General features: G+C 43.4%; 1 long non-coding RNA gene across 2 annotated transcripts; it reads left to right on the top strand.

The window, feature by feature from the left end:
* Positions 1-14,737: 14,737 nt before the first annotated feature.
* LOC129860994 (uncharacterized) lies at positions 14,738-18,207 on the top strand. Of its 2 annotated transcripts, XR_008760489.1 has the most exons (3): positions 14,738-15,706; positions 16,569-17,123; positions 17,246-18,207. It is a non-coding gene; the product is annotated as an uncharacterized LOC129860994 (long non-coding RNA). The 2 variants fall into 2 exon arrangements; XR_008760488.1 differs by having other exon boundaries at positions 14,738-17,123.
* The last annotated feature ends 2,562 nt before the right edge of the window (positions 18,208-20,769 follow it).

Here is a 20,769-nt window from a genome sequence, read left to right as displayed (position 1 = left end):
GTGGTTAGCTAATAGATTTACATATTGTGTCTTCCCTGTAAAACATTTTAAAAATCAGAAATGATGGCTGGATTCACAAGATGTGTATCTTTCATCTGGTGTCTTGGACTTGTGATTTAATGATATTTAGATGCTACTATTTACTTGTGACGCTATGCTAGGCTATGCTAGTCAGCTTTTTTACTGGTGGGGGTGCTCCCGGACCCGGGATTGGGAGGAAGTAGAAGTTACTAAATACATTTGATTGATTGATTGATTGATCACCTGAAACCCCAAACATACAAAGTAGTAAATTGATATCATAAGAAGCAACACTATTTTAAGTGTGCTGTGGACCACAAAACAATTACACAGGTAACAGGTAAAGGAAAGAAGGGGTTAGTGATTTCTGATTTCTTCACCTAATAGCCAGCCATTTGGGGGCTCCCGAGTGGCGCAGCGGTCTAAGGCACTGCATCTCAGTGCTGGAGGCATTACTACAGACACCCTGATTTGATTCCAGGCTGTATCACAGCTGGCTGTGATTGGGAGTCCCAAAGGACGGCGCACAATTGGCCCAGCATCATCTGAGTTTGGCCTGTGTTGTCACGATCGTTATAAGGAGTGGACCAAGATGCAGCGTGGTATGTTTCCATACTTTTATTTGGAAGAGAAACTTAAAGAAACAAAAACAATAAAGCTTCTCGGCAGCTCAGGGTAATTGTTCGAACTTCTAATTTTAAAAATTAATCTCTCCAGAAATAAGTCTCTCACTGTTGCCACCTGCTACCGACCCCTCTCAGCTCCCAGCTGTGCCCTGGACACCATTTGTGAATTGATCGCCCCCCATCTAGCTTCAGAATTTGTTCTGTTAGGTGACCTAAACTGGGATATGCTTAACACACCGGCAGTAATACAATCTAAGCTAGATGCCCTCAATCTCACACAAATCATCAAGGAACCCACCAGGTACAACCCTAAATCCGTAAACATGGGCACCCTCATAGACATTATCCTGACCAACTTGCCCTCCAAATACACCTCTGCTGTCTTCAATCAGGATCTCAGCGATCACTGCCTCATTGCCTGTATCCGCTACGGGTCCGCAGTCAAACGATCACCCCTCATCACTGTCAAACGCTCCCTAAAACACTTCTGTGAGCAGGCCTTTATAATTGACCTGGCCCGGGTATCCTGGAAGGATATTGACCTCATCCCGTCAGTTGAGGATGCCTGGTCATTCTTTAAAAGTAACTTCCTCACCATCTTAGATAAGCATGCCCCGTTCAAAAAAGGCAGAACCAAGAACAGATATAGCCCTTGGTTCACTCCAGACCTGACTGCCCTCAACCAGCACAAAAACATCCTGTGGCGGACTGCAATAGCATCGAATAGTCCCCACGATATGCAACTGTTCAGGGAAGTCAGGAACCAATACACGCAGTCAGTCAGGAAAGCAGAGGCTAGCTTTTTCAAGCAGAAATTTGCATCCTGTAGCTCTAACTCCAAAAAGTTCTGGGAGACTGTAAAGTCCATGGAGAACAAGAGCACTTCCTCCCAGCTGCCCACTGCACTGAGGCTAGGTTACACGGTCACCACCGATAAATCCATGATAATCGAAAACTTCAACAAGCATTTCTCAACGGCTGGCCATAACCCTAACCCCCCCCCGCGCAGCTACTCGCCCAAGCGTCCCCAGCTTCTCCTTTACCCAAATCCAGATAGCAGATGTTCTGAAAGAGCTGCAAAAAGAGCTGGACCCATACAAATCAGCTGGGCTTGACAATCTAGACCCTCTATTTCTGAAACTATACGCCGCCATTGTCACAACCCCAATTACCAGCCTGTTCAACCCTCTCTTTCATATCGTCTGAGATCCCCAAGGATTGGAAAGCTGCCGCGGTCATCCCCCTCTTCAAAGGGGGTGACACCCTGGACCCAAACTGTTACAGACCTATACCCATCCTGCCCTGCCTATCTAAGGTCTTCGAAAGCCAAGTTAATAAACAGATCACTGACCATCTCGAATTCCACCGAACCTTCTCCGCTGTTCAATCCGGGTTCCGAGCCTGTCACGGGTGCACCTCAGCCACGCTCAAGGTACTAAATGATATCATAACCGCCATCGATAAAAGACAGTACTATGCAGCCGTCTTCATCGACCTGGCCAAGGCTTTCGACTCTGTCAATCCCCATATTCTTATTGGCAGACTCAGTAGCCTCGGTTTTTCTGATGACTGCCTTGCCTGGTTCACCAACTACTTTGCATACAGAGTTCAGTGTGTCAAATCGGAGGGCATGTTGTCCAGTCCTCTGGCAGTCTCTATGGGCGTACCACAGGGGTTCAATTCTCGGGCCGACTCTTTTCTCTGTATATATCAATGAAGTTTGCTCTTGCTGCGGGCGATTCCCTGATCCACCTCTACGCAGACGACACCATTCTGTATACTTCTGGCCCTTCCTTGGACACTGTGCTATCTAACCTCCAAACGAGCTTCAATGCCATATAACAGTCCTTCCGTGGCCTCCGACTGCTCTTAAACACTAGTAAAACCAAATGCATGCTTTTCAACCGTTCGCTGCCTGCACCCGCCCGCCCGACTAGCATCACCACCCTGGACGGTTCCAACCTAGAATATGTAGACGTCTATAAATACCTAGGTGTCTGGCTAGACTGTAAACTCTCCTTCCAGACTCATATTAAACATCTCCAATCCAAAATCAAATCAAGAATCGGCTTTCTATTTCGCAACAAAGCCTTCTTTACTCACACCGCCAAACATACCCTAGTAAAACTGACTATCCTACCGATCCTCGACTTCGGCGACGTCATCTACAAAATAGCTTCCAATACTCTACTCAGCAAACTAGATGCAGTTTATCATAGTGCCATCCGATTTGTTACTTAAAACACCTTATACCACCCACCACTGCGACCTGTCTGCTCTAGTCGGCTGGCCCTCGCTACATATTCGTCGCCAGACCCACTGGCTCCAGGTCATCTATAAGTCCATGCTAGGTAAAGCTCTGCCTTATCTCAGTTCACTGGTCACGATAACAACACCCACCCGTAACACGCGCTCCAGCAGGTATATCTCACTGATCATCCCAAAAGCCAATACCTCATTTGGCCGCCTTTCCTTCCAGTTCTCTGCTGCCTGTGACTGGAACGAATTGCAAAAATCTATAGTCCATTTGTAAACAGCCCACCCAATTTACCTACCTCATCCCGTTACAGTTTTTATTTATTTACTTTTCTGCTCTTTTGCACACCAGTATTTCTACTTGCACATGATCATCTGATGATTTATCACTCCAGTGTTAATCTGCTAAATTGTAATTATTCGCTCCTATGACCTATTTATTTCCTACCTCCTCATGCCTTTTGCACACAATGTATATAGACAATTTTTCCCCCCTACTGTGTTATTGACTTGTTTATCGTTTACTCCATGTGTAACTCTGTGTTGTTGTCTGTTCACACTGCTATGCTTTATCTTGGCCAGGTCGCAGTTGTAAATGAGAACTTGTTCTCAACTAGCCTACCTGGTTAAATAAAGGTGAATAAAAAAAATAAAAAATACAAATTGTGGTCGAATCATGAGAAAAAGGTGTTTAGCTCCTCTAGTAGGGTGGCGTTGGTGACCGCGATGTGGCTGGCTTTCTTTTTATAATCCATGATCGTTAGGAGCCCCTACCACATACGCCTTGTGTCCGACCCACTGAATTGCTCCTCCACTTTGTCCCTATACTTGTGTTTTGCTATGTTGATCAATCTGCGTAGGTCATATTTCTACTGTTTAAGTGTTGTTACCATGTTGTCTTGTCCTATGTTGCTGCCAAGCTGCTGTTGTTTTAGGTCTCTCTTTTTGTAGTGTTGTGATGTCTCTCTTGTCGTGAAGTGTGTTTTGTCCTATATTTTTATTTTTATTTTTAATCCCAGCCCCTGTCACAGCAGGAGGCCTTTTACTTTTTGGTTGGCCGTCATTCTAAATAAGAATTTGTTCTTAACTGACTTGCCTAGTTAAATAAAAAATAAACTATTGTCCCCAGTCACCTTGCCCTGTTTATAAGCAGCATCTCTCTCTTTCAGGTTTCCTAAAAGGCTGTTATCAATCCAAGTTTCTTGATTCGGGAATGTTTGAAAGACACTATCAGTATCACGTCATCTATGTATTTTTTTATGAATCCGGTAACTGAGTCGGCGTATTCACAGATTTTATCTCCAGAGGCGACCCGGAACATATTCCAGTCCACGTGATCAAAATAGTATTGGACTGTGATTTCTGATTGGTCGGACCAATGCTGTACAACCCTGACCAACAGAACTTTCCTCTTGAGTTTTTGTTTGTAGGCGGGGAGAAGCAAGATGGAGACATGGTCAGATTTGCCTGAAAGGAGGACGGGAGAGGGCCTTATACCCATGTCGAAAAGGCATGTAGCAGTAGTCAAGTGTAGAATTTCCACGAGTTAGACAGTCCATATGTTGGTAATAATTTGGAAGCAAGGTTCTAAAATTGCTTTTGTTAAAGTCCCCCGCAACAATGAACGCTGCCTCACCGGAATGCAGTCTCCAAATTGTTCAGTGTCCAATGAAGATCTTAGAGAGCATTTTTGGTGTTAGTTTGATCCTGGATGTAGACAGCCATGGCAATAATCCCTGAGAACTCTCTAGGAAGGTTTAAAGGGCGACATTTGATGACCATGTATTCCAAGTTGGGGGATCAGATGCTCAAATCAAATCAAAGTTTATTTGTCACGTGTGCCGAATACAACAGGTGTAGACCTTACAGTGAAATGCTTACTTACAGGCTCTAACCAATGGTGCGGGGGAAAAAAGGTATGTGTGTGTGTGTGTGTAGGTAGGTAAAGAAATAAAACAACAGTAAAACGACATTTGAAAAAAGAGTAGCAAGGCTATATACAGACACCTGTTAGTCAGGCTTATAGAGGTAGTATGTACATGTAGGTATCGTTAAAGTGACTATGCATATATGATGTACAGAGAGTGGCAGAAGCGTAAAAAGAGGGGTTGACGGATGGTGGGACACAATGCAGATAGCCCGGTTAGCCAATGTGCGGGAGCACTGGTTGGTAAGGCCATTTAGGTAGTATGTACATGAATGTATAGTTAAAGTGACTATGCATATAAGATAAACAGAGAGTAGCAGCAGCGTAAAAGAGGGGTTGGGGGGGCACACAATGCAAATAGTCCAGGTAACCATTTGGTTACCTGTTCAGGAGTCTTATGGCTTGGGGGTAAAAACTGTTGAGAAGCCTTTTTGTCCTAGACTTGGCACTCCAGTACCGCTTGCCATGCGGTAGTAGAGAGAACAGTCTATGACTGGGGTGGCTGGGGTCTTTGACAATTTTTAGGGCCTTCCTCTGACACTGCCTGGTGTAGAGGTCCTGGATGGCAGGCAGCTTTGCCCCAGTGATGTACTGGGCCGTACGCACTACCCTCTGAAGTTCCTTGCAGTCGGAGGCCGAGCAATTGCCGTACCAGGCAGTGATGCAACCGGTCAGGATGCTCTCGATGTTGAGGCTGGAGAACCTTTTGAGGATCTCAGGACCCATGCCAAATCTTTTTAGTTTCCTGAGGGGGAAAAGGCTTTATCGTGCCCTCTTCGCGACTGTCTTGGTGTTTTGACCAATCTAATTTGTTGTTGATGTGGACACCAAGGAATTTGATGCTCTCAACCTGCTCCACTACAGCCCCGTCGATGAGAATGGGGACGTGCTCGGTGCTCCTTTTCCTGTAGTCCACAATCATCTCCTTAGTCTTGGTTACGTTGAGGGATAGGTTGTTATTCTGGCACTACCCGGCCAGGTCTCTGACTGTAACGGCTGTCTTCGGGTGAAAGAGAGGAGGACCAAAATGCAGCGTGATGATAATCCATATTTTAATAGGCTACTTAAACAACGAACAAAAACAACAAACTGACAGAAAGAACCGAAGACGCTACAGTCCCGAACTAGTGAACACAGAACAGATGAACAGGAACAATCACCCACAAAACACACTACAAAACAGGCTACCTAAATATGGTTCCAATCAGAGACAATGACTAACACCTGCCTCTGATTGAGAACCATATCAGGCCAAACAAGAAACCCCACATAGAAACAGACAACATAGATCATACCCACCCAACTCATGTCCTGACCAACTAAATAAAGACTAAACAATGGAAAATAAGGTCAGAAACGTGACACTGACCTCCTCCCTATAGGCTGTCTCGTCGTTGTCGGTGATCAGGCCTACCACTGTTGTTTCGTCAGCAAACTTAATGATGGTGTTGGAGTCGTGCCTGACCATGCAGTCGTGGGTGAACAGGAAGTACAGGAGGGGACTGAGCACACACCCCTGAGGGAGCTCCAGTGTTGAGAATCAGTATGGCAAATGTGTTCTTAGCTACCCTAACCACCTGGGGGCGGCCTGTCAGGAAGTCCAGGATCCAGTTGCAGAGGGAGGTGTTTAGTCCCAGGATCCTTAGCTTGGTGATGAGCTTTGAGGGTACTATGGTGTTGAACTCTGAGCTGTAGTCATTGAACAGAATTCTCACATAGGTGTTCCTTTTGTCCAGGTGGGAAAGGGCAGTGTGGAGTGCAATAGAGATTGCATCATCTGTGGATCTGTTTGGGCGGTATGCAAATTAAAATGGTTCTAGGGTTTCTGGGATAATGGTGTTGATGTGAGCCATTACCAGCCTTTCAAAGCACTTCATGGCTACGGACGTGAGTGCTACGGGTCTGTAGTCATTTAGGCAGGTTGCCTTTGTGTTCTTGGGCACAGGGACTATGGTGGTCTGCTTGAAGCATGTTGGTAATACAGACTCAATCAGGGACATGTTGAAAATGTCAGTGAAGACCCCTGCCAGTTGGTCAGCACATGCCCGGAGCACACGTCCTGGTAATCTGTCTGGTCCCACAGCCTTGTGTATGTTGACCTGTTTAAAGGTCTTACTCACGTCGGCTACGGAGAGCGTGATCACACAGTCGTCCGGAACAGCTGATGCTCTCATGCATGCCTCAGTGTTGCTTGCCTCGAAGCGAGCATAGAAGTGATTTAGCTCGTCTGCTAGGCTTGTGTCACTGGGCAGCTCGCGGCTGTGCTTCCCTTTGTAGTCTGTAATGGTTTGCAAGCCCTGCCACATCTGACGAGCGTCGGAGCCGGTGTAGTATGATTCAATCTTAGCCCTGTATTGACGATTTGCCTGTTTGATGGTTCGTCGCAGGGCATAGCGGGATTTCTTGTAAGCTTCCGGGTTAGAGACCCGCACCTTGAAAGCGGCAGCTCTAGCCTTCAAATCAAATCAAATCAAATCAAATTTATTAGTCACATACACATGGTTAGCAGATGTTAATGCGAGTGTAGCGAAATGCTTGTGCTTCTGGTTCCGACAATGCAGTAATAACAACAAGTAATCTAACCTAACAATTCCGCAACTACTAATATGTACATAAAGATATATGAATGAGTGATGGTACAGACGGCATAGGCAAGGTGCAGTAGATGGTATAGAGTACGGTATATACCTATGAGATGAGTACTGTAGGGTATGTAAACATAAAGTGGCATAGTTTAAAGTGGCTAGTGGTACATGTATTACATAAAGATGGCAAGATGCAGTAGATGATATAGAGTACAGTATATACATATACATAAGAGATGTGTAATGTAGGGTATGTAAACATTATATTAGGTGGCATTGTTTAAAGTGGCTGGTGGTACATTTTTACATAATTTCCATAAATTCCCATTTTTAAGGTGGCTGGAGCTGAGTCAGTTTGTTGGCAGCGGCCGCTAAATGTTAGTGGTGGCTGTTTAACAGTCTGATGGCCTTGAGATAGAAGCTGTTTTTCAGTCTCTCGGTCCCTGCTTGGATGCACCTGTACTGACCTCGCCTTCTGGATGATAGCGGGGTGAACAGGTAGTGGCTTGGGTGGTTGTTGTCCTTGATGATCTTTAAGCCTTCCTGTGACATCGGGTGGTGTAGGTGTCCTGGAGGGCAGGTAGTTTGCCCCGGGTGATGCGTTCTGCCGACCTCACTACCCTCTGGAGAGCCTTCCGGTTGTGTGCGGAGCAGTTGCCGTACCAGGCGGTGATACAGCCCGACAGGATGCTCTCGATTGTGCATCTGTAGAAGTTTGTGAGTGCTTTTGGTGACAAGCCGAATTTCTTCAGCCTCCTGAGGTTGAAGAGGCGCTGCTGCGCCTTCTTCACAACGCTGTCTGTGTGGGTGGACCAATTCAGTTTGTCCGTGATGTGTACACCGAGGAACTTAAAACTTTCCACCTTCTCCACTACTGACCCGTCGATGTGGATAGGGGGGAGCTCCCTCTGCTGTTTCCTGAAGTCCACAATCATCTCCTTTGTTTTGTTGACGTTGAGTGTGAGGTTATTTTCCTGACACCACACTCCGAGGGCCCTCACCTCCTCCCTGTAGGCCGTCTCGTCGTTGTTGGTAATCAAGCCTACCACTGTAGTGTCGTCCGCAAACTTGATGATTGAGTTGGAGGCGTGCATGGCCACGCAGTCGTGGGTGAACAGGGAGTACAGGAGAGGGCTCAGAACGCACCCTTGTGGGGCCCCAGTGTTGAGGATCAGCGGGGTGGAGATGTTGTTACCTACCCTCACCACCTGGGGGCGGCCCGTCAGGAAGTCCAGGACCCAGTTGCACAGGGCGGGGTCGAGGCCCAGGGTCTCGAGCTTGATGACGAGTTTGGAGGGTACTATGGTGTTAAATGCTGAGCTGTAGTCGATGAACAGCATTCTCACATAGGTATTCCTCTTGTCCAGATGGGTTAGGGCAGTGTGCAGTGTGGCTGCGATTGCGTCGTCTGTGGACCTATTGGGTCGGTAAGCAAATTGGAGTGGGTCTAGGGTGTCCGGTAGGGTGGAGGTGATATGGTCCTTGACTAGTCTCTCAAAGCACTTCATGATGACGGAAGTGAGTGCTACGGGGCGGTAGTCGTTTAGCTCAGTTACCTTAGCTTTCTTGGGAACAGGAACAATGGTGGCCCTCTTGAAGCATGTGGGAACAGCAGACTGGGCTAAGGATTGATTGAATATGTCCGAAAACACACCAGCCAGCTGGTCTGCGCATGCTCTGAGGACGCGGCTGGGAATGCCGTCTGGGCCTGCAGCCTTGCGAGGGTTAACACGTTTAAATGTTTTACTCACCTCGGCTGCAGTGAAGGAGAGCCCGCAGGTTTTGGTAGTGGGCCGTGACAGTGGCACTGTATTATCCTCAAAGCGGGCAAAAAAGGTATTTAGCCTGTCTGGGAGCAAGACATCCTGATCCGCGACGGGGCTGCTTTTCTTTTTGTAATCCGTGATAGACTGTAGACCCTGCCACATACCCCTTGTGTCTGAGCTGTTGAATTGCGATTCAATTTTGTCTCTGTACTGGGACTTAGCCTGTTTGATAGCCTTGCGGAGAGAATAGCTACACTGTGTGTATTCGGTCATGTTTCCGGTCACCTTGCCCTGGTTAACCTGTCTAGGATCAGCGTGGCGCTAGCGGCACACCCCCCCCCCCCCCCCACTGAAAAACCAGTGCCGCGAAATTCAAAAAAGATATTTTTTTTAAATATTTAACTTTCACACATTAAAGTCCAATACAGCTAATGAAAGACACAGATCTTGTGAATCCAGTCAACATGTCCGATTTTTAAAATGTTTTACAGGGAAGACACAATATGTAAAGATGTACATCTATTACCTAAAAACACATTAGCATAATCCACCATCTTTTATTTGTCCACCAACACCAGTAGCCATCACCAATTCGGCTAAACTAAGATATTTATAGCCCCTAACCAACAAAAAAACTCATTAGATGACAGTCTGATAACATATTTATGGTATGGGATAGGTTTTGTTAGAAAAAAGTGCATATTTCAGGTAGATGGCATAGGTTACAATTGCACCCACCGTCACAAATGGAATAGAAAAACTACTTAGAGCAACGTGTTTACCTACTTACTAATCATCAAACATTTCGTAAAAATACACAGCATACACAAATCGAAAGACACAGATCCTGTGAATACAGACAATATTTCAGATTTTCTAAGTGTCTTACAGCGAAAACACAATAAATCGTTATATTAGCATAGCACATAGCACATAGCAGCCCAGCATTGATTCTAGCCAAAGTGAGCGATAAAAGTCAACATCGCCAAAAGATATTAATTTTTTCACTAACCTTCTCAGAATTCTTCCGATGACACTCCTGTAACATCATATTACACAATCCATATAGAGTTTGATCGCAAATGTTTATATTTAGCCACCAAAATCATGGTTAGACAATGTGAAATGTAGACAAGCTGGTCAGAAAATGTCCTTGCGCCACTTAGACAGTGATCTACTCTTATACATAAATACTCATAAACGTGACTAAAAAATATAGGGTGGACAGGGATTGATAGACAATTTAATTCTTAATACAATTGCGGAATTACATTTTTTAATTTATCCTTACTTTTCAATACAGTTTGCGCCAAGCGAAGCTACGTCAAAAAACATGGCGTCCTAAGCCACTAAAATGTTTCGACAGAAACACGATTTATCATAATAAAAATGTCCTACCCTGAGCTGTTCTTCCATCAGTATCTTGGGCAAAGGATCCTTTCTTGGGAGTGATCGTCTATTGGTGGAAAGCTGTCCTCTTGCCATGTGGAAATGCCAACTGCGTTCGGGATGAACTGAAAAGCGTGCCCAGCTATTCACATCGTTTCAAAAATAAATGTCCCAAAATCGCACTAAACGGATATAAATTGCTATAAAACGCTTTAAATTAACTACCTTATGATGTTTTTAACTCCTATAACGAGTGAAAAGATGACCGGAGAAATATAACAGGCTAAACTAACGCTTGGAACAGGAGCGGGTCGGTGTCCAGCACGCGCGTTACGCACCAAGGAAAGACTTGCTAGCTACAGGGTTTTTTAATTTATAGGGCCTGTGAACGCGCAATCGACCCCATTGGAATCGTCATCACGTAAAGGCATCCAGGGGAAGACGTAAGCAGTGTCCGTATAGTCATAGCAAAAACAGTGCCCTTTTAACTGACTTCAGAACAGTGGCCAACATTTCTGAAATCTGACTCCATGTCAGGGAAATTGCTGTAGAATGGGCTCTGTTCCACTTAGAGACAAAATTTCAACTCCTATAGAAACTATAGACTGTTTTCTATCCAATAATAATAATAATATGCATATTGTACGATCAAGGATTTTGTGGGAAGCCGTTTCAAAAATTACCCAATTAGCATAAATAGTCTAAACAGCGCCCCCATCCCCAACAGGTTAAAAGCAGTGGTTTGCGCTTTCAGTTTCACGCGAATGCTGCCGTTAATCCACGGTTTCTGGTTTGGGAATGTTTTAATCGTTGCTCTGGGTACGACATCGTCAATGCACTTCCTAATGAACTCGCTCACCGAATCTGCATATTCATCATTGTTGTTGTTGGACGCCGTGCGGAACATATTCCAATCCGCGTGATCAAAGCAGTCTTGAAGCGTGGATTCAGATTGGTCGGACCAGCGTTGAACAGACCTGAGCGCGGGAGCTTGTAGTTTTAATTTCTGTTTGTAGGCTGGAATCAACAAAATGGAGTCGTGGTCAGCTTTTCCGAAAGGAGGGCGGGGGAGGGCCTTATATGCGTCGCGGAAGTTAGTATAACAATGGTCCAGAGTTCTGCCAGCCCTGGTCGGACAATCGATGTGCTGATAGAATTTAGGGAGTTTTGTTTTTAGATTAGCCTTGTTAAAATCCCCAGCTACGATGAATGCAGCCTCAGGGTGTGTGGTTTCCAGTTTACAGAGAGTCAGATAGAGTTCGTTCAGGGCCATCGATGTGTCTGCTTGGGGGGGAATATATACGGCTGTGATTATGACCGAAGTGAATTCCCTTGGTAGATAATGCGGTCTACATTTGATTGTGAGGAGTTCTAGATCAGGTGAACAGAATGACTTTAGTTCCTGAGTGTTGTTATGATGGTCACACACACGCCTTTAGCTCAGTGCGAATGTTGCCTGTAATCCATGGCTTCTGGTTGGGGTGTGTACGTACAGTCACTGTGGGGACGACGTCCTTAATACACTTATTGATAAAGCCAGTGACTGATGTGATGTGGTGTATTCCTCAATGTCATAGGAAGAATCCCGGACCATGTTCCAGTCTGTGATAGCAAAGCAGTCCTGTAGTTTAGCATCTGCTTCATCTGACCATTTTTTTTATAGACCGAGTCACTGGTGCTTCCTGCTTTAATTTTTGCTTATAAGCAGGAATCAGGAGGATAGAGTTGAGGTCAGATTTACCAAATGGAGGGCGAGGGAGAGCTTTGTACGCGTCTCTGTGTGTGGAGTACAGGTGATCTAGAATTTTTTTCCCTCTGGTTGCACATTTAACGTTGATAGAGATAGTTGATAGAGATTTGGTAGAACTGATTTAAATTTCCCTGCATTAAAGTCTCCGGCCACTAGGAGCGCCGCCTCTGGGTGAGTGGTTTCCTGTTTGCTTATTTCCTTATACAGCTGAATGAGTGCGGTCTTAGTGCCAGCATCTGTCTGTGGTGGTAAATAAACAGCCACAAAAATTATAGCTGAGAACTCTCTAGGCAAGTAGTGTGGCCTGCAGTTTATCACAATATACTCTACTTCAGGTGAGCAAAATCTAGAGACTTCCTTAGATTTTGTGCACCAGCTGTTGTTTACAAATATGCACAGACCACTACCCCTCGTCTTACCGGAGTGTGCTGTTCTATCCTGCCGGTGCAGCGTGTATCCCGCTAGCTGAATATCCATGTCGTCATTCAGCCACGATTCCGTGAAGCATAGGATATTACATTTTTTGATGTCCCGTTGGTAGGATATTCGTGATCGTACCTCGTCTAGTTTACTGTTTGGAGAATATCGTGTGAGTCCTGCTTGTTGTTGTTGTTGAAGACATCTTTGTCTAATACGAGGTGAATGATCGCTGTCCTGATATCCAGAAGCTCTTTTCTTCCATAAGAGACGGTTGCAGAAACATTATGTACAAAATCATTTACAAATATCGCGAAAAAAAACACATAATAGCACAATTGGTTAGGAGACTGTAAAACGGTGACCATCTCCTCCGGCGCCATTTTCGCAAGTTCCTGTACGGATTATGTGTTGTTGGTCATAAAGCATAGCCCACCACCGATGCTCTTGCCAGGGAGAGCCCGCTTCCTATCCACTTCAAAAAATGTAAAACCTGGAGGAAAGCCAAGTCTCAGAAAAACAGAATATGTTGCAGGATTTGATGTCCCTTTGGAAGGAGATCCTCGCTCTGAGTTCGTCAAGTTTGTTCATTAATGATTAAACATTGGTTAGTAGTATGCTCGATAATGGAAGACGGGTCGCCCGGAGTCTTAAACTCACTAAGACCCCCGCCACAGCTGCCTCTCGGTCATTGTCTTTCCTTCCTAATCTATGGTAGGACTCCCAAGCAGTTCTGCACCTCGTCGAAGAAGCTAGTCCATTGTTTTGTCGTCTCAGGGAATTTGTGACCGATTCAGGAAACTAGGCGTATGTCGCAAGTCACGACTTCACAGGATAGCCATTTAAATGTGATTATTTTTTTGTTGCCAGAATTGCCTTCTCGAACTTGTGAACTTGCATGAGCCTTAATATCAAACTTGTATGCCATCTGTAAATACAAATAATATTGTTAACCTGTCTAGCCCCGGGGTGCCGCGAGCGGCCCCCCCCCCCCCCCCCACTGAAAAGGCAGAGCCGCGAAATTCAAAACATTTTTTTTTTTTTAAATATTTAACTTTCACACATTAAAGTCCAATACAGCTAATGAAAGACACAGATCTTGTGAATCCAGCCAACATGTCCGATTTTTAAAATGTTTTACAGGGAAGACACAATATGTAAAGATGTAAATCTATTAGCTAAACACATTAGCATAATCCACCATCTTTTCTTTGTCCACCAACACCAGTAGCTATCACCAATTCGGCTAAACTAAGATATTGATAGCCACTAACCAAGAAAAAAGCTCATCAGATGACAGTCTGATAACATATTTATGGTATAGGATAGGTTTTGTTAGAAAAATGTGCATATTTCAGGTAGATGTCATAGTTTACAATTGCACCCACCGTCACAAATGGACTAGAATAAATACAATGAGCAACGTGTTTACCTAACTACTAATCATCAAACATTTCGTAAAAATACACAGCATACACTAATCGAAAGACACAGATCCTGTGAATACAGACAATATTTCAGATTTTCTAAGTGTCTTACAGCGAAAACACAATAAATCGTTATATTAGCATAGCACATGTGCAAACATTACACCAGCATTGATTCTAGCCAAAGAGAGCGATAACGTAAACATCGCCAAAATATATTAATTTTTTCACTAACCTTCTCAGAATTCTTCAGATGACACTCCTGTAACATCACATTACAACATACATATACAGTTTGTTCGAAAATGTGCATATTTAGCCACCAAAATCATGGTTAGACAATGAGAAAAGTAGCCCAGCTGGTCAGAAAATGTCCTGCGCCACATTAGACAGTGATCTAGTCGTATACATAAATACTCATAAACGTGACTAAAAAATATAGGGTGGACAGCGATTGATAGACAATTTAATTCTTAATACAATCGCGGATTTACATTTTTTAAATTATCCTTACTTTTCAATACAGTTTGCGCCAAGCGAAGCTACGTCAAAAAACATGGCGTCCTAAGCCATTAACATTTTTCGACAGAAACACGATTTATCATAATAAATTGTTCCTACTTGAGCTGTTCTTCCATCAGAATCTTGGTCAAAGAATCCTTTCTTGGGTCTAATCGTCTTTTGGTCGAAAGCTGTCCTCTTGCCATGTAGAAATGCACATTGCGTTCGGCATGAACTGGAACGGTGCCCAGAGATTCACAGTATCTCAGAAATAAATGTCCCAAAATCGCACTAAACGGATATAAATTGCTATAAAACGCTTTAAATTAACTACCTTATGATGTTTTTAACTCCTATAATGAGTAGAAACATGACCTGAGAAATATAACTGGCTACACTAATGCTTGGAAAAACAGTAGGTCGGTGTCCTCCGCGCGCCTTACGCACCTAGAAAAGAGTTCCTACCTACACGTGTTTTTGTTTTATAGGGGCTGTGATTGGGCAATCGATACCATTCAAAGCGTCATCACGTAAAGGCATCCAGGGGAAGACGTAAGCAGTGTCCGTATACTCATAGCAATAACAGTGGCCTTAAAACTGACTCCAGAACAGGGGCCAAAATGTGTGAAATCTGACTCCATGTCAGGGAAATTGCTGTAGAATGAGTTCTGTTCCACTCAGAGACAAAATTTCAACGGCTATAGAAACTATAGACTGTTTTCTATCCAATAATAATAATAATATGCATATTGTACGATCAAGAATTTTGTAGGAAGCCGTTTCAAAAATTACACGATTTCCATAAATAGTGACAACAGCACCCCCTAGCCTTAACAGGTTAAATTACGAGCCTAGTTGGTTTAGCCACAGAAAAAGTCAGCAACCTTCCCGCTAGCCATGATTGGCTGAGATAATGAGTGGGCTGGACATGCGGAGAGATGAGTTTGTTGTGATGGACTACTTTCTGGAGGACGATCGTGCCATGCTGAATCTCTCTGAAAATGAATCAGTCTGCCGTGAAGCTTTCATCCATGTATACGGGTAAAAATCTAACATTGAACCTGTTTGGTTAACTTTATTTAGCTATGAGAATCGGTTTATATTGCTAGTTAAAGCTTGCTGTTAGCTAGCCAGCAGGAGTTTGATGGCTGGCTTGCTAACGTTACTCTATGGTTTGGGATTTTAGTTAATTTTTTAGCTAGCAAGCTAGCGAACATTTAATGTTACATGTCTAAACAAAAAACACCAAGTTAAAGCTTGCTGTTAGCTAGCTAACGTTAGCGAAGGTTAGATGGCTGGCTTGCTAGCTAACATTGTACCTGTTTAGTTAACTTTAGCTTGCTATGACAATCAGTTTGTATTGCTAGCTAAAGCTTGCTGTTAGCTAGCCAGCTGGAGTTTGATGGCCGGCTTGCTAACGTTACTCTATGGTTTTTGGATTTTAGTAAATTTTTTAGCTAGCTAGCTAACTAACATTAATGTTACATGCCTAAACAAAAAACACCAAGTTAAAGCTTTCTGTTAGCTAGGTAACATTAGCGGAGGTTAGGTGGCTGGCTTGCTAGCTAACATTGAACCTGTTTAGTTACTTTACCTAGCTATGACAATCGGATTGCATTGCTAGTTAAAGCTTGCTGTTAGCTAGTCAGCTGGAGTTCGATGGCTGGCTTTCTAACGTTACTCTATGGATTGGGATTTTAGTTAATTTTTTAGCTAGCTAGCTAACGTTAACGTTACATGTCTAAACAACAGACCATAGATAGATAGATAGATATACACTCCAAAAAATATATATATAAAAAATATATATTTTTGGGAGGCATACCCAATCTGTGTAAAGACAGATTGACAGGGGTGAGATAATTAATTGTAATTTATCTTAATGTTCTTTTGTTGTTTGCAGGTGCACTATCCTTCTGACCATATGCAGCCAGGTCCCATCTACTTTTTAACTCCTCGCAAGTGTGGCTTGTTTGGTTTCTGCTGTGAAAGAATACCATAACAATTCAACTACTTGATTGATGAAGGCATGTCATCCAGCAAAGGCAACAGTGCAGTCATCAACTACATGCACCATTTCTTCACCAACTATGGAGTGTGTGCTCTGGTATTGTGCCTGGCGAACCCTGCACAAGCTGCACCACAGTCTGGACCTTCACTTCCTGATCACAGGCCACACCAAATTTGCCCTCAACTGGTGCTTCGGCCTCATAAAGCAGCGCTTCAGAAAGACCAGAGTGAACACTTTGTCTGAGATTGCTGGTGTTTTGAAGGACAGCACTGTGACAGGGGTCAACATCCCACAGCTGGTTGGACTGGAGGATGGTACGGTGCTGACGTAACGGTGCTGATGGAACGGTGCTGATGGAACGGTGCTGATGGAACGCTATGGCTGGCAACAACACCTGACTCTGTACTTCAGGCCGCTGCCACAGATCAAGCTGTACCAGCACTTCAGGTGAATATCATTTTCATTGCATTGTATGGGGTTACTCTTCTTATCTAAACTTGGGAGGTGAATTGATGTTGTGCAATGTTGTAATGTCTTCAACCTTTTTTTTGTTATTTCCTGTTTTACAGCTTCGATGCACTGGAGCAGGGTGTTGTTGTTGCCAAGGAGTGTTCGGAATCAGTCAGGACCAGGTTTCAGCTGCTGCGCAATGCTTACATCCTTCCTCCCATAGATGGTCTGCCTGTACAAGCACCACCTGGACTGGACACAGCTAGACTAACTTATCTTTTTGAGAAGATCAGGGAGTTTTGCTATGGACATCACATGCCCTGCACCAAAGTCAAGGGCAGGACAGAAACAGGCTTTCCAAATATAGATTCCCTTCTTCATGCGTAGTTCGGACGGACCAGTCATCAGCACTATCTGCAGTGCCTCTATTCAAATGACTCTCTCCTTACACACACGCCATACGTTGCTGCTACAAAATAGAAATATCCTGCTGCTCAGACACTTTACCCTTGATTGTATGCATACAACTACCTCGTTTATCACTATCGTTATTGATATTGTTCGTGTACATACTGTATAATATTTTATTTATATTGACACTATCTATTCTGATATTGCTACTACTATGCAAGTTACCATTTGGCTGTACCGTTACACCTTCTGTAGAGACCATCCACTTAGCAAGACTTAGCAAAATATTGATATATAAAATTAATATTGATATGTGTGGTCGTAATATAGTTTGGGACAGAGCACACAGACTCACTAAACACAAATGCTTCGTTTGTAAATTATGTCTGAGTGTTGGAGCGTGCCCCTGGCTATCTGTCAATAAAAAAAAATTGGGCCATCCAGTTAAAAAAATTAGAAATGATTTGTACTTTTACTTTTGATAGTTCAGTACATTTTAGCAATTCCATATACTTTTACTTTTGATACTTAAGTACATTTTAGCAATTCCATTTTCTTTGATACTTAAGTATTTTTTTAAACCAAATACTTTTAGACTTTTACTCAAGTAGTATTTTACTCGGTGACTTTTACTTTAGTCATTTTCTATTAAAGTATCTTTACATCCGGACACTTTCTGTTTACCTGGAATGTTTCCTTATTGTAGGCTACTACCACTTTTAGTCTTCATCTTTCCTACACTACTCACTGGTTAGCACGTGACCTCACATGTGAATCCTTAAAGAGATGGGTGGGGCTGGCTTAAGAGGGTGTGAACAATGCTGAATGGGTGTAGACAAAGGAGAGTTCTCCAGTAGGTACCAAAACATTTAAAGGCCCTTTTCTAAAAAGTGAGTTACAAGTGTTTCAACTTTCAAAGCAGAATTACTTTCCCATTGTTCCTCAAAAATACAGTGTATGATATACCATTGTGTAGCTCTGAGTCTCTACTTTTTACCATTGTAAAAAACCCAAGTTCAAATTTTGCTACATAAGACCGAATCCAGGTGGTTAGTCACATTTGGGGAGGCAGATGGATGGTGAGTACCCAGCGATTCATATTCGAATAGTTCTAGTTAAGTGTATATAGTAATGCACGAAAAACAAACTGATTAAGAACATTTTAGAAAAACACCAGTAAACACACACAAAAAAGTTTTTTCGGAGCTCAAGATGAGGCCCTCTCTGTTAGCACCATCTTAACCATAGAATTGATCCTAAAGAGGTACAACTGCTTCTCACTGGGATGGTATTGTGTAGGGTACTCCTTTGTACTTTTAGGTACCTAATTGTACCCAAGTTCATCTCTCAGATAGTAACTTTCTCCACAAATACTATAGCACACTTTTTGCATTTACAGAGTACCACCACAGTGATGAAGCTATTTGTTCCTAAATAGTGACAAAAGTGTACCTCTACCATAGAACAATTAAAGTGGCACAAGACTTCCACTCAGAGGTGGCCAAAAAGTACTATCGGAAAGCCACGCCTCCAATATATTTGCCAGTATGCCTTGCCTTTAAGATAATTGTAGAGTTACCATCCATGACTGTATTTGTTAGTGACAGAGACATGGTTGTTGAATTAATTTACATACAGTCCTGTAGTGTTCACCAAGTGAGTTCCTAGACATATATTATCATTACAGTTAAACTTGGCTGTCCTCAGGTATTTCATCCTCACTCTTGTCAGGTTCCATCTCTAAGCTACTGGAGCGTGTATTCATTCCTCTTTCTGCTCTTGATGCCAAACTTCCTCACCGCACCACTGCACTCAGCTCCTTCTCTGTGGTCATCACTGCACCCATCACATTCAATTTCCTTCTGTAGCTCTTCCAAAAGTTCTGTGTTACTCTCCATTCCATATTCACTCAAACCATATTCCACTTTCCTCCTTGTCCCCCACTCCATATTTACACATCACATGTTTCACTTTCCTCCTGTCCGCCATCTTACCACCAACCTCTCCATGAGATTATTTTCAAGAAAAACTTCCCTAACTTTGAAGAGCGGGCGTGCACACCCACATCCCTAGTGACTGTCAGGGTTAGAAAACATTGTAAGTAGACCAACTAAGCCATTTAAACTGGAACAACCATTTCAATAACAGGTGTAAAACATTTAACTGATTGGATTAGTTTAGAAGAATGTTTGTTATTTATCTTTGTGTAGCATAAGATTAATCAATCAATCAATGTACATGGAAAAACACAGGTGTTAAAACCAATTCAGAATAATATACCTGCAGTAGAGCATGCTGGGTAATATGATGAGGATAATAATTATGGCACAAGTTTCCCTTTTTAGGGTACCACCCCAGTGACAAAGCTGTTAGTTCCTTTAAGTTAGCAAAAATTAATCATTATACCTTGTGAGAGTGTGATGATTGTGCATTTATATTCAAAATATGGGTTACAAAAATGGATAATTATACTCTTTATCCACACATGTACTCTAAAAGGTACCGAACAGTACCATGTGACATCATTATGTGTACCTCTGAAGGTACATTATGTGTATTGTGATACTTTTTATACCCCAGGGAACAATACCGTAGCCTTATTTCTAAGAGTGTAGGCCTACGTGAGAGAGGACCTTTGCCTCTGTGGTCTGATGTTTACCCAGGTAGAGCTCTGCCTGATAAACTTAGTTCAGGAACATGTTCTCTCTCTGACTGAGAGTAAGACACACACACAGGCACCTGCACACACGCACATACCTGCACACACACGCACATAATCTATGGCAGTGCAGGATCAGGCTTCCCATCAAAGCCCCTCTGTCCCAGTGCAATAACAGTCCAGGCCAGCCCCCGTTCAGCCAGCCTCCAGCCCACCTCTTGTCCACTGCCCCAGGCCTAAGGCCAGGGCCGAGGGCCCCTCAGCAAACAAACTAAGAATCACCAGCAGCCATTGATGAATGTGGTAACATCAGGAACTAGCTAATACACTACACATCCAAGGCAAACATATCCGGAATATTCTGGACGAATGAACAGTCCTCCTCCTCTGCAACTGCAGACCTGGGCATAACTGATCTATAAAATAAAGCCAGGCAATAAACTAAATAGCACAATCTGGACTAATGAATCAGTGATAGCGAGACATCGATTGTAGTGTTTTTGTTTATTGAAGCTTAGTAGGATTGTTTACATTTACTAATCTCTTCCTCCCACTACTTTGACATTAATTTAC

The sequence above is a fragment of the Salvelinus fontinalis genome, chromosome 1 (genome assembly GCF_029448725.1).
Source record: "Salvelinus fontinalis isolate EN_2023a chromosome 1, ASM2944872v1, whole genome shotgun sequence".
Lineage (NCBI taxonomy): Eukaryota > Metazoa > Chordata > Actinopteri > Salmoniformes > Salmonidae > Salvelinus > Salvelinus fontinalis.
The sequence above is the reverse complement of the archived record's forward strand: the minus strand, read 5'-3'. Positions and strand labels throughout refer to the sequence as shown.